The sequence below is a fragment of the Haematobia irritans genome, chromosome 3 (genome assembly GCF_050003625.1).
Source record: "Haematobia irritans isolate KBUSLIRL chromosome 3, ASM5000362v1, whole genome shotgun sequence".
Lineage (NCBI taxonomy): Eukaryota > Metazoa > Arthropoda > Insecta > Diptera > Muscidae > Haematobia > Haematobia irritans.
This window is the reverse complement of record NC_134399.1, coordinates 16,512,983-16,525,935: the sequence shown is the minus strand read 5'-3', so window position 1 is coordinate 16,525,935 and position 12,953 is coordinate 16,512,983. Positions and strand designations below refer to the sequence as shown.

At 23.5% G+C, this 12,953-nt stretch overlaps 1 protein-coding gene across 1 annotated transcript in view; it reads right to left on the bottom strand.

The window, feature by feature from the left end:
* Positions 1 to 12,953, bottom strand: part of LOC142230234 (uncharacterized) — a 487,637-nt gene that overhangs the window by 184,049 nt on the left and 290,635 nt on the right. Inside the window, exon 5 of the mRNA XM_075300874.1 lies at positions 591 to 700. The gene's annotated coding sequence lies outside the window, so the exon portion shown is untranslated. The remainder of the gene's footprint in view (positions 1 to 590; positions 701 to 12,953) is intronic.

The window sequence follows — 12,953 nt, the reverse complement described above, 5'->3', positions numbered from 1 at the left end:
TTCCCCCTTTCTCATTTTTTTCGTAAATATAATACGTGACATTATTTCATAAAGTAATGTGAGTGACATTTATAATCATGTTCCATGGAATTGTGCAACATGAAAAAAATGGAAAATAATGTAAACAAAATTTTCTTTTGTACCAGTAAACAAAAGTCGCAAAGAAATGAAGAAGGCAGAAAATAAGTAAATATGTGTTTTTTTCTACGCCCTAAGTCAAATCAAGGTACCAGCCACCAAATGCAGACATCCTATCCATGGGGTACACCTCAAAATCTCATCAAGGGATGATGGAAAGAAAGAATGACAAAAAATATTCAGGGATTTTTTTGTTATTCGTTACGGAAAAAACGAACCATAATGATACATAAATACTTCATCTAGGTATGTATAATGTGTTTGCATAACGGTATTTATGGGTATGTACATATATTTCTGGTGGTGTATATATATACTCATTTTTACCTTGTCCATATGTGTGTTTCTATATGCGAATGTTAAGGTAGATATGAACACGCACAAATAATGTCACATATTAGTGTCAACATTATGGCTGTTGCATAAATATAAAATGTCATTTACACACTCACCAAGACTTTGGAATTGCGTTGAAATGGCTATGATTATGTTTTTTGGTTGATCATATGTGGCATGTAATATAAACGCCTTAAGTATAGACATGCACAGTGATATAAGCATTCTGAAACGAAAAAGAAAATGTTGTGATTTTTTTAAATGTTTTTTTTTTATTATATTTAAAACTGTTTGACCTTAGGGTCGTATGATTTATAATAATTCTGGAACATTAGGGCGTATAAGTTATACCAATTAAAAATAAACAGGGTACATCATAGCGCATGATAAATAATAATAGTTACAAGGATGGTAAGTAAGGCCCTAAAATGTACTTGTTCAACTAATTTGCCACTTAATTTGAGCAAGATGAAGTAGGCTCCTTTGAAACTTCCGGCATGACTAACACTAGTACCAAAACTTTATCCACAATACTGACAAAATTTTCTATATAAGAAAATTTTTTGATAACAATTTTCTATAGAAATAAAATTTTGACAAAATTTTCTATAGAAATAAATTTTTGACAACATTTCTACAGAAATACAATTTTGGAAAAATTTTCTATAGTACTAAAATATTTATAAAATTTTTTATAGCAGTAAAATTTTAATAAAATTATCTACAGAAATAAAACTTTGATACAATTTTCTATAGATACAAAAATATGACAAAATTTCCTTTAGAAATAAAATGTTGACATAATTTTCTATAGAAGTAAAATTTTGACAAAATTTTCCATAGAAATAAAATGTTGACAAAAGTTTTTATAGAAATAAAATTTTGATAAAATTTTTATAGAAATAAAATTTTGACAAAGTTTCATATAGAAATAAAAGTTTGACAACATTTTCTATAGAAATAAAATTTCGTTTTGTTTTGTTATTGTTGGTTTATTCTTCAATCATTATTGTTGTTTTTGATTTTAGCTTAAAACCATGCATTGACTAAACTACAGGTGTAGCTTAACCAACAGACGAAAATAATGTTTGACAAATTTATCTGGGCAAAGCCCTATAGACTGCAAGATGGTTGGATGGACGCACGTCTCGGAACTACCACATTCTTCATCAGCATCATCTACTTGCAGCAAAACTATCAACCAATTATCAGAATAAATTCAGGCAGTTCACTAAACCCAAAGTTAACCACACTTGAACCTTCCGAAAAAAGGTTTACGATAGCAGTTTTATACCGAAATAAATTCTGAAAATTGGTTGATAGTTTTGCTGCAAGCAGAGGATGCTGTAGAGGAATGTGGTAATTATGAAACGTGCTTTCATCCAACCATCTTGCAGTCTATAGGGCTTTGCCCAAATAAATTTGACAAACATTCTTTTCCTCTGTTGGTTTTCTATGGAAATAAAATTTTCACAAAATCTTCTATAGAAATAAAATGTTGACAAAAGTTTTCTATAGAAAAAAAAAATTTGACAAAATTACCTATAGAAATAAAATATTCCCAATATTTTCTATAGAAATAAAATGTTGACAAAATTTTCTATAGAAATAAAACTTTGACAAAATTTTCTATATAAACTAAAATTTTAACAAAATGTTCTATAGAAATAAAAATTTTGACAACATTTTTTATAGAAACAAAATTTTGGTAAAATTTTCTATTGGATCAAATATTTGACAAAATTTTCGATAGAAACACAAATTTGACAAAATTTTAACAAAATTTTTTACAGAAATAAAATATTGAGAAAATTTTGTATAAAAATAAAGTTTTGACAAAATTTTCTATAGAAATAAAATTTTGAGAAAATTTTCTAAAGAAATAGAATTTTGAAAAAATCAGTAAAATAAAAAATTGACAAAATTTTCTATAAAAATAGAATTTGGGAAAAAAATTCTATAAAAATAAAATTTTGACAACATTTTCTATAGAAATAAAATGTTGACAAACATTTTCTGTAGAAAAAAAATTTTGACAAAAATTTCTGTAGAATTAAAATGTTGACAAAAGTTTTCTATAGAAATAAAATTTTGACAAAATTTTTCTATAGAAATAAAATTTTTACAAAAATTTTTATAGAAATAAAATTTGGACAAAATTTTCTATTGAAATAAAATTGTCATAAAATTTTCTATAGAAATAAAATTTTTACAAAATATTCGATAGGAATAAAAATTTGACAAAATTTTCTATAGAAATCAAATTTTGACAAAATTTTCTATGGAAATAAAATTTTGACAAAATATTCCATAGAAATAAAAATTTGACAAAATTTTTTATAGAAATAAAATTTTGATTAAATTTTCTATAGAAATATAATTTTGACAAAATTTTCTATAGAAATAACATTTAGCAACATTTTCTATAGAAAAAAAAATTCTATAAAAATAGAATTTGGAAAAAAATTTCTATAGAAATAGAATTTTGACAACATTTGCTATAGAAATAAAATGTTGACAAAAATTTTCTATAGAAATACAATTTTGAAAAAAATGTCTATGGAAGTAAAATGTTGACAAAAGTTTAATATAGAAATAAAATTTTGATAAAATTTTCTATAGAAATAAAATGTTGACAAAAATTTTCTATAGAAATAAAATTTGGCCAAAAATTTTTATATATATAAAATTTGGACAAAATTTTCTATTGAAATAAAATTGTCATAAAATTTTCTAAAGAAATAAAATTTTGACAAAATATTCGATAGAAATAAAATTTTTACAAATATTTCTATAGAAATAAAATTTTGACACAATTTTTTATAGAAATAAAAGTTTGTTAAAGCTTTCTATTGTAATAAAAATTTGACAAAATTTTCTATAAAACTAAAATTTTTACAATATTTCTATAAAACTAAAATTTTGACAAAATTGTCAGTGGAAATAAAATTTTCTGTAGAAATAAAAATTTGACAAAATTTTCTATAGAAATAAAATTTTGATAACATTTTTTATAAAAATTAAATGTTGGTAAAATTTACTATTGAAATAAAATTTTGGCAAAATTTTCTATAGAAATAAAATTTTAGCAAAATTTTCTATAGAAATAAAATTTTGGTAAAATTTTTAATGGAAATAAAATTTTGACAAAATATTACATAGAAATAAAAATTTGATAAAATTTTCTATAGAAATGAAATTTTGACAAAATTTTTTATAGAAATAAAATTTTGATAAAATTTTCTATAGTAATAAAATTTTGACAAAATTTTCTATAGAAGTAAAATTTTGACAACATTTTTTATAAATATAAAATGTTGATAAATTTTACTATAAAAATAAAATTTTCTAAAGAAAAAAAATTGGCAAATTTCTTTTAGAAATAAAATTTTCTTAAAATTTTTTATAGAAATAATATTGTGACAAAATTTTCTATAGAAATAAAATTTTCTATTGAAATAAAACTTTGACAAAATATTCCATAGAAATAAAAATTTGACAAAATTTTCTATAGAAATAATATTTTGACAAAATTTTTTGTAGAAATAAAATTTTGATAAAATTTTCTATTGTAATAAAATTGTGACAAAATTTTCTTTAAAAGTAAAATGTTGACAACATTTTCTTCAGAAACAGAAATTTGACAAAATTTTCTATAGAAACAGAAATTTGACAAAATTTTCTATAAAAATAAAGTCTTGACAAAATTTTTTATAGAAATAAAATTTTGACAAAATTTTCTACAGAAATTAAATTTTGACAAAATTTTCTACAGAAATAAAATTTTGACAAAATTTTCTATAGAAATAAAATTTTGACATAATTTTCTATTGAAATAAAATTTTGATAAAATTTTTTATAGAAATAAAATTTTGACAAAATTTTCTATACAAATATAATTTCGAGAAAATTTTCTATAGAAGTAAAATTTTGTCAAATTTTCTATAAAAATAAAATTTGGACAAAATTTTCTATAGAAATAAAATTTTGACAAATTTTCTATAGAAATAAAATTTTGACAAAATTTTCTTTAGAAACAAAAATTTGAGAAAATACTATTTTTTTGTTTGGCAGTTTTTTGTTTTGTAAAATTTGCATAATTTGGTAGAATTTTGTTGGCTCGTGTGGCAACCGCGTGCAAGTTTTACGATTTTATTTTGGCGATTTTTCAAATGGCTTTTAAAATACATATCACCACTGTACTTTATCGTTAAAGACATGCCGTATATGACATAGTTTGAAGCATATCACGTACCATCGCACTCTTTGGCATATTGACAGCCCACTCATTCAAGTTTTTCTCATACACAAGTACACATTTACACAATGCTGAGCATTGAAACCATTATCCTTGCAATAATTGACAACGAACTTAACATGGAAATTATTATGAAAACAAACAAAGACATGTGATGGTGTCGATATGGCTGATGAAAGTTTTCACCATAGAGCGAGAGACACAAGAGTGAGTGAGAGAAGGTAGGAGAGAGTGTCACGATGTGTGTTTTTGAAGCCTATAAGGCTTCAGAGGTGTACAAGCATAATGTCAAGAGTGAATATTGACGACCAATACTTATAAGCGCCCCCTCCACACACGAAACACGTACCGACACCCACACCTCTTTCATATATGAAAGCTTGAGAGAACAAAAAAAAAAAAAAAACCAACACACGTACAAGTATTTGTATTTGTTTATGTAATATGCTCATTTGTGGAAAATAAATGTTGAAGGTGTTGAAGTGTATAGGAAATAAGTTGGGAAACATGAATTAATTTTTTTTTTTTGTATTGTTTAAAAACAAAAGGCCCCACACACACACGCACAAAAGAAGAAACCTGTGAAAAAAATAATGAAGTAAATTGCAACGAAAATTTAATTGTGTGCGTTAATGTAGCGTATTTGTAAACAATTATTATGTGTGGGCTTGTGGCTGATGTTTCGTTAATGAGGGCGTGATGAAAGTTACTTATGTTTTTTTGGTTGGTTGACATTAATTATCTTTTATTTTTTTTTGCAATGAGGAAAATACACCATTGTATTTATTAAATTAATTTTTTCATGTTAAAAAAATACGTAGAAATACAAAGAATTTGTTTTAATATTTGTTAATTATTATTTTTGTGGAAAAGGGTGTATAGAGTGGCATTCGAAATATGGAACTCTTTGAAAGGCTGTAAAATTAAATTAAGGTATTTTAATTATTTTAAGGCCAATCAAAAGAGTAACTCAAATAGAATGACAAGTATTTGTTTTATATAATTTTTGGATCCTTTTTAGTTTTGAAGAATAGAAATAGGAGAATATTGGTTATGCTAGTGTTGGGGAGCTAAAATTGTATCTTTCCCATCGAAGTCCCATTAATTTTCCAATTTAGCAAAAAATGTGAAAAGTTTGCAGCTATGCACTTCCCTCATTTTCCTTAAAATTTACAGAGAACGTGAAGAGAGCCCATAAAATGAAAATACGGAATTCAACTCATTAGTATATGGACAGGAAGGGAAAAATTTCTTTATATAGCAATTCTTTCTATAGCAATTCATAATCATATATAGCCGCCATATAAACCGGCAAAGAACTAAAGTTGCTTATACATTTAATCTGTCTTTTTATCTAACATGGACAAAGTTGATATGGACTTTGTATCCAATCCATAGTGAAGAGAACATAAGATGCGGCCTGACCGAACTTTTGGCCATATATACTTGTTTCACTAATTTTTTTTTTGCAAATTGAAGTTCCCTTTGGCAACGTTAATTTAATTAAATTCTAAAAATTTTGTTTTTTTTTTTATTATATATAATTTTTCTCCTTTCCCTTTATTACGCCATTGAATCTCTTTTGCCTGGCAAACACATTTGCATAGTCGTATCTATTAACAAATTTTTGGCCAATATTACTGACACGAAATTATTTTCAAATAATTTTCAATTCAATTATAATAATTCATTGTATGAAGCTGTGAGAATACAACCATCAATACTTTCCCCCTTTTGAGTTTCACCATATTCCTTGCAATTTATTTTTGGGGGGAATAATGTATAATTTATGTGTGGCTGGTGGGGGATTAAAACTAACCAATTACCATGGAAATAATGCAATGGTATAATGAATGTGGTTTTCAGTAAATATCGACGAGCATTTATCGAAGGAAATGAGATATATTTCCCGTAATTTATGTGTGCTTATTAATGTTGTTTTTAATGTTGGTAGCGAATAAATAACAAAATTCGGATGTGAAAATTTATGAAAATAATTACATATCGAACAACATTTATTTTTAATTATAAATGAATGTAGTACACGTCACAGCAATAAAATTTATAGAATAATCCATAATAAGGAACTTACGGGGATAATTGATATTTTTCAAAAATATACTATTAAAATAATTTGCTTCATTTGAATTCAGGCGTATCCACATCTTCGATTACTGAAATTTCTAGATGCTCAATCAGTAAAATCAGGAAACGGCCCATAAACCTTGGCCTATTGTAGCTGTAGACTGATTTTTTAAGACATGTGCATTGACAAATAAGCGAAGGTAAAATGGCAATGTTTTAAACAATTTTGCTATACATTCCAATTTTAAAAAATTTTAAAATTTCTAAGTCATCACCTTTGAAGTACATTCATATAGAGGTGGACTTAATTTTCAGAAGAAATTCGTTTCAGACTTACTCTGTTTTTACAATAAATTAAAATTTTTGTATTTTACCTTGCGGTTAAATAAAATTAAGAAAATTTTATTAAAATTTTATTTCTATAGAAAATTTTGTAAAAATTTTGTTCCTATGGACAATTTTGTCAAAAATTTATTTCTATAGACAATTTTGTCAAAATTTTATTTCTATAGAAAAATTTGCCAAAATTTTATTTCTATAGAAAATTTTGTCAAAATTTTATATGTATCGAAAATTTTGTCAAAATTTTATTTCTATAGAAAATTTTGTCAAAATTTTATTTTTATAGAAAAATTTGCCATAATTTTGTTCCTATGGACAATTTTGTCAAAATGTTATTTCTATAGAAAGTTTTGTCAAAATTTTATTTCTATAGAAAATTTTGTCAAAATTTTATTTCTATAGAAAATTTTGTCAAAATTTTATTTCTATAGAAAACTTTGTGAAAATGTTGTTCCTATGAACAATTTTGTCAAAATTTTATTTTTTTAGACAATTTTGTCAAAATTCTATTTCCATAGAAAATTCTGCCAAAATTTAATTTCTATAGAAAATTTTGTAAATTTTTTTTCTATACAGAATTTTGTGTTGTTTGATTCTATAGACAATTTTGTCAAAACTTTATTTCTATAGAAAATTTTCCCAAAATTTTATTTCTAAATTTTGCCAAAATTTTATTTCTATAGAAAATTTTGTCAAAATTTTATTTCTATATAACATTTTGTCAAAACTATATTTTTATAGAAAATTGTATCAAAATTTTATTTCTACCGAAAATTTTGTCAAAGTTTTATTTCTATAGACAATTTTGTAAAAATTTTATTTCTATAGAAAATTTTGTCAAAATTTTATTTCTGTAGAATATGTTGTCAAAATTTTATTTCTATAGAATATTTTGTCAAAATTTTGAAAATGTTGTTCCTATGAACAATTTTGTCAAAATTTTATTTCTATATAACATTTTGTCAAAACTATATTTCTATAGAAAATTTTATCAAAATTTTATTTCTATAGACAATTTTGTAAAAATTTTATTTCTATAGAAAATTTTGTCAAAATTTTATTTCTATAGAAAATTTTGTCAAAATTTTATTTCTGTAGAATATGTTGTCAAATTGTTATTTCTATAGAATATTTTGTCAAAATTTTATTTCTATAGAAAATTTTGTCAAAATTTCATTTCTATAGAATATTGTTTCAAAATTTTATTTCTTTAGAATATTTTGTCAAAATTTTATTTCTATAAAAAATTTTGTCAAAATTTTATTTCTATAGAAAATTTTGTCAAAATTTTATTTTTATAGAAAATTTTGTTAAAATTTTTTAGAGAGATGGATTAAATCCCAAATAAACGAAAGTAAAATAACAATGTTTTAAAAAATTTGGCTATATATTCCCGAAAAAAATCTAAGTCATCACCTTTAACGTACATCCATATAGAAGTGGACTTAATTTTCATAAGAAATATGTTTAAAGATTACGCTGGTTTTACAATAAATTAAAATGTTTTTATTTTACCTTGCGATTAAAATAAAATTAAGAAAATTTTATTAAAATTTTATTTATATAGACAATTTTGTGGAATTTTTATTTCTTTAGAAAACTTTGTCAAAATGTAATTTCTATAGAAAATGTTGTCAAAATTTTATTTTAATAGAAAATTTGTCAAAATTATATTTCTATAGAAAATTTGTTAAAATTATATTTCTATAGAATTTTTTGTTAAAAATTTATTTATATAGAAAATTTTGTCAAAATTTAATTTCTATAGAAAATTCTGTCAAAATTTTGTTTATAGAGAAAATTTTGTTGAAATTTTATTTATATAGAAAATGGTGTTAAAATTTTATTTCTATAGCAAATTTTGTCAAGATATTATTTCTATGGAAAATTTTGTCCAAATTTTTATCGCTATCGAAATTTTTGTTGAAATTTTATTTATATAGAAAATTTTGTTGAAATTATATTTATATTGAAAATTTTGTCAAAATTTTATTTCTATAAAAAATTTTGTCAAAATTTTATTTCTAAAGAAAATTTTGTCAAAATTATATTTCTATAGAAATTTTTGTTGAAATTTTATTTATATAGAAATTTTTGTTGAAATTTTATTTATATAGAAAATTTTGTTGAAATTTTATTATATAGAACATTCTGTCAAAATTTTATTTCTATAGAAAATTTTGTCAACATTTTATTTCTGTAGAAAATTTTGTCAAAATTTTATTTCTATAGAAAATTTTGCCAAAATATTATTTCTATAGAAAATTTTGTCAAATTGTTATTTCTACAGATTATTTTGTCAAAATTTTATTTCTATAGAAAATTTTGTTAACATTTTAGTTCCCAGTTTCGTATATAAAACAAGTAAGGAAAGTCTAAAGTCGGGCGGAGCCGACTATATTATACCCTGCACCACTTTGTAAATCTACATTTTCGATACTATATCAAATCCGTCAAATGTGTTGGGTGCTATATTAAAGGGTTTTTGTCCCAAATACATACAGTTAAATCTGACTCCATTTGAACAAAATTTATAATCTATAGACTTAAAATTTAAGTCGGCTAACGCTCTGGGATGGTACACTATGTTAGTAAAAAATATGGGAAACATTTTAATCTGAACCAATTTTGAGGCAACTTCGCAAAAGTGTATTTGTGATTTATCGGTCGATATATATGTATTTTAAATAAAGGAAAATTTGAGTCACATTTGAGTTTACAATTTTGAGTTTGCGATTTTATACGAAAAATGTGGGTATTTTGGCCATTTTTACCCAAATCAGAAAAACGTATATATATGGAAGCTATATAGAAATCTGAACCGATTTCAACCAAATTTGACATGCATATTTAGCATTTTAATTCTACTCCCTAAGCAAAATTTCACATAAATCGGACAACAACTTTGTCCTCTGTGGTCATATGACGTAAAATCGGGCGAAAGATATATATGGGAACTATATCTAAATCTGAACTGATTTCAATAAAATTTTGCACAATTGACTATACGACCAAGTGTTATGTTTTTGCGAAATTTCAAGTAAATCAGGGAAAAATCTGGCTGCTGGGTCCATATTAGTGCATATCGGGCGAAAGATATATATGGGAGCTATGTCTAAATCTGAACCGATTTCTTCCAAAATCAATAGGGTTCTATTCTGACCCAAAACAGGAACTTGTGCCAAATTTGAAGGCGATTGGACTTAAACTGCGACCTAGACTTTGATCACAAAAATGTGTTCACAGACAGACGGACGGACAGACGGACATGGCTAGATCGACACAGGGACCCATCCAGAGCATTATTGCCAAAGACACCTGTGTCTATCTCGTCTCCTTCTGGGTGTTGCAAACATATGAACTAACTTATAATACCCTGTTCCACAGTGTGGCGCAGGGTATAAAAGCCAACAATAACAAAACAAAATTTTATTTCCATAGAAAATTCTGCCAAAATTTTATTTCTATAGAAAATTTTGTCAAAATTTTATGTGTATCGAAAATTTTGTCAAAATTTTATTTATATAGAAAATTTTTTCAAAAGTTTGTTCCTATGGACAATTTTGTCAAAATATTGTTCCTATGGACAATTTGTCAAAATGTTATTTCTATAGAAAATTTTGTGAAAATTTTGTTCCTATGGACAATTTTGTGAAAATATTATTTCTATAGAAAATTTCGTCAACATTTTATTTCTATAGAAAATTTTGTCAAAATTTTATTTCTATAGAAAATTTTTCCAAAATTTTATTTCTGTAAAAAATTTTGTCTAAATTTTATTTCTTTAGAAAATTTTGTCCAAATTTTATTTCAATAGAAAATTTTGTCCAAATTTTTATTTCCATTAAAAATTTGTTAAAATTTGATTACTATAGAAAATTTTGTCAAAATTTTATTTCTATTGAAAATTTGTTAAAATTTGGTTTCTATAGAAAATCTTGTCAAATTTTGATTTCCATTTTTGGTCAAAATTTCATTTCTACAGAAAATTTTGTCAAAATTTTATTTCTATAAAAAGTTTTATCAAAATTTTATTTCTATAGAACATTTTGTCAAAACTATAGTTCTATAGAAATTTTTGTAAAAATTGTATTTCTATACAAAATTTTGTTCTTATAGACAATTTTGTCAAAATTTTATTTCTATAGGAAATTTTGTCAAAATTTTATTTCTATAGACAATTTTGTCAAAATTTTATTTGTATAGACAATTTTGTCAAAATTTTATTTCTACAGAAAATTTTGACAAAATTTTATATCTAAAGAAAATTTTGTTGAAATTTTATTTATATAGAAAATTTTGTCAAAATTTTATTTATATAGAAAATTTTGACAAAATTTTATTTCTATAGAAAATTTTGTTGAAATTTTATTTATATAGAAAATTTTGTCAAAATTTAATGTTATTTCTATAGAAATTTTTGTTGAAAATTTATTTCTATAGAAAATTTTGTAAAATTTTTGTTCCTATGGACAATCTTGTCAAAATTTTATTTCTATAGACAATTTTGTCAATATTTTATTTTTATACAAAATGTTGTCAAAATGTTATTTCCTTAGCAAATTTTGTCAAAATTTTATTTCTATAGAAAAGGTTGTCAAAATTTTATTTCTATAGAAGATGTTGTCAAAATTTTATTTCTATAGCAAATGTTGTCAACATATTATTTCTATGGAAAATTTTGTCAAGAATTTATTTTATATTTATAGAAAATTTTGTCAAAATTTTATTTTTATAGAAAATGTTGTCCAAATTTTTATCTCTATCGAATTTTTTGTTGAAATTGTATTTATATAGAAAAATTTGCCAAAATTTTATTTCTATAGAAAACTTTGTGAAAATTTTGTTCCTATGGACAATTTTGTAGAATTTTATTTCTATAGACAATTTTGCCAAAATTTTATTTCTATAGAAAATTTTGCTAAAATTTTATTTCTATAGAAAGTATTGTGAAAATGTTATTTCTGTAGAAATTTTTGTTGAAATTTTATTTACATAGAAATTTTTGTTGAAATTTTATTTATATAGAAAATTTTGTCAAAATTTTATTTCTATACAAAATTTGGCCAAAATGTTATTTATTTCTATAGAAAATTTTGACAAAATTTTATTTCTATAGAAAAATTTGTTAAAATTTTTTAAGGAGATGGGTTAAATCCCAGTTTCGTCTATAAAAAAGTGGTCCCTTATCATTGAGCTAAAAATGGTGATCATCGAGCATTTAGTGATAAGAGAGAATTTCACCACCTGTGGTACCACCTGAATAGTCGAAGTGGGTCTAAAATAACGAGCTGTCACCTAACCTAATACGGGAATGAGTGTTACAATTTCTTTTGGAAATTGACCATTATTTTTAAAACCCTTTTTGAGGTAAAAACGCATCACTCTGTGGAATAGGGCATGGTTTTATATTTGTGTATTTGCTAGTTAATTTTCCAATATTTTTTGATGTTGACATTAATTTACATAAATGTATTAAAATAATTTTACAATTAATTGCTTTGATCAGAATTTTGCTGTTACAGTCTCATGTGTACATATGACTGTGTGTATGCGTTTCATGTACACAGAAAAAAATTTCACGAAAATTTTTCCAATTAAAATCTTAATTGAGTTTTAAAAAATATTCAATTAAAAATGTAATTGATTCAACAAATTTTTTAATTGAAATAAAAATCAATCACACAAATTAATAGTATCAATTAAATATTTAATTGGATCAATTAATTTTTTAATTGTCTGTCAATTAATTTTTTAATTGATACTATCAATTCTGTGATTGAAGACATTTCAA